Raw genomic sequence first — 2,633 nt, forward strand, 5'->3', positions numbered from 1 at the left:
GGCGATGTGGGATTCCATGGATTGCAAGACCCCCTTTCGGGTCACTACAATCCACCCCCCTTACGAGCACACGCGTCCTCGCGTGTGGGACCCACACTTCCGGCTAGGGCATTGGTTCTGATACCATCTGTAACGACCCCGCCCCAACTGTGTAGATATTGTCCGCTTTGGGACCCATACCCCTCACGGTTTTGTTCTTCCCCAGGTTGCGCTAGGGAAAAGGCCTCTACACATTGAAAGGAGGTTATTCCTTATAAACACATTTTCATGTGCTTCCCTAGGCGATGTGGGATTCCATGGATTGCAAGACCCCCTTTCGGGTCACTACAATCCACCCCCCTTACGAGCACACGCGTCCTCGCGTGTGGGACCCACACTTCCGGCTAGGGCATTGGTTCTGATACCATCTGTAACGACCCCGCCCCAATTGTGTAGATATTGTCCGCTTTGGGACCCATACCCCTCACGGTTTTGTTCTTCCCCAGGTTGCGCTAGGGAAAAGGCCTCTACACATTGAAGGGAGATCACTCCTTATAAGCACATCTTCATGTGCTTCCCTAGGCGATGTGGGATTCCATGGAATGCAAGACCCCCCTTTTTTGGGTCACTAAAACGCGTGTGCTCATAAGGGGGGTGGATTGTAGTGACCCAAAAAAGGGGGGTCTTGCATTCCATGAAATCCCACATCGCCTAGGGAAGCACATGAAGATGTGCTTATAAGGAGTGATCTCCCTTCAATGTGTAGAGGCCTTTTCCCTAGCGCAACCTGGGGAAGAACAAAACCGTGAGGGGTATGGGTCCCAAAGCGGACAATATCTACACAGTTGGGGCGGGGTCGTTACAATGAGATTGTGTCTTAGGGAGTGAGTCTATGAAAGAGGGGAGATGGAGAGCAGAGAGGGGAGACAAAGAGCAGAGAGTGAGAAAAATAATGAATGAGAGAGTTTAGGGTTTTTTTGTTCAAAGCTTAAGTTCAAACTGCGCGTTTTGACCCTTTTTTTTTACTCGAACTTCAGCCTAAATCGGCCAGTATTGATGCCGGTACGACTTGAATCGGTCTGTTTCGGCCGTTATGACCCAAATCGGCTCGAGTCAGCACGTATCTGAAAATGAGAAAAAAAAAAATCGATGCAGCACCGACATGCAGGCAATGGCGTCGCTCGCTGCACCCCGTGTCGAGCCGCGTCAGACGCCAGTGTGGCACCCCTGTAGCCACATCGATGCTTTCCTCAATAAACTAATTTCACAACAAACTCTGTTAGTGTTTATGCAGACAGCCATTAAAAATACATCATGATTTTTGCGTTCTTCCTAGCTCAAAAAGTCCCCCTTCCAACACAATAAAAACTTGCCAAAAATAGAAAGATTATGGAGTGACACATATCAATCTAAGTTAAAGAGATGTATTATAAATTTAGGCTACGTTGGTTGCCGTAAAATATTTTTCGAAAAATATTTATTTTCCAAAAATGCTATTTTCAGGAAAGGAAAATATTTTCAAGTGTTTGGTTGCATATGAAAATTATGTGTAGAAAATATTTTCATGTGTTTGGTTCTATTCTGAAAATGCTATTTTCCTACAAAATTTTTCACATTTTCTCAGCTATTTTCTCAGCATCCAAACAAATTTTATTACAAAAAATTTCAAAATCACAGCCAAATCCCAACACCACACACCACCGAAACTCCAATTCAACCCACGGCAGCAAACTCCGGCAATCAAAAGCCACAACCCACACCACCACAACAACAAAAATCAAAATCGCCCAGAAAATCAAAATCACAGAGAGAGAGAGAGAGAGAGAGAGAGAGAGATCGATTCGTGGGTTTCCGGTGAAGTCGAAGGCTCTAGGTCGCCGGCTCTGGTTCAAAGATGGTGGGTCGTGGGTCGAAAGCTCTGGGCTCTGAGTTCGTGGGTCGCCGGCTCTAGTTCGAAGATCAGTGGGTCGTGGGTCGAAGGCTCTGGGCTCTGGGTTTGTGGGTCGACAACTCGTGGTGATGGGTCGAAGGTTCGTGGAGATCAGTGGGTCAACGGCTTGTGGGTCACCGGTGATGGGCTCTCTCTCTCTCTCTCTCTCTCTCTCTCTCTCCATGCGCGATCTCACTCTCACTCTCTCTCTCTCTCTATTTTCCAGAAAATAGGATTTGAAGGTAAAATAAAAACGGAAATCAATTTACACCCGGTCACATGGTCAATTGAAATGCATTTCCGAAAAATTTATTTTCCATGCGCAACCAAACACCCGAATTTACGGAAAACCATTTCCTGAAACTATTTTCACCCAAAACAAATGGACCTTAGTGAAAATCAAGAAAAAAAAAATTAATACCTATCCATTAACTTGAATTACATAATTTACAGTTGCGTTTATGTTTCTCTCGTTTTAATTATCATCTATAATAAACATCTAACTTGACTATCACCTTACACTTGTACCTATCACAATTTGCAATTTTTTTAATGCCTCGTGTAAGGTGTTAGAACAATGAGATATTGTTGTGAATTTTTGTTGACCTAACATCTCATGTCTATCTATTGTGGTCATAATGGCCTATAATGAAGAGTGTAGTTCCCCTATTATGGTTGGGATTCTCGGCAGCTAATTGCAGATTTCTATAATAAGATTCTTTTT

Source organism: Quercus suber, unplaced genomic scaffold, assembly GCF_002906115.3.
Source record: "Quercus suber isolate HL8 unplaced genomic scaffold, Cork oak 2.0 scaffold_244, whole genome shotgun sequence".
Taxonomy (NCBI): Eukaryota; Viridiplantae; Streptophyta; class Magnoliopsida; order Fagales; family Fagaceae; genus Quercus; species Quercus suber.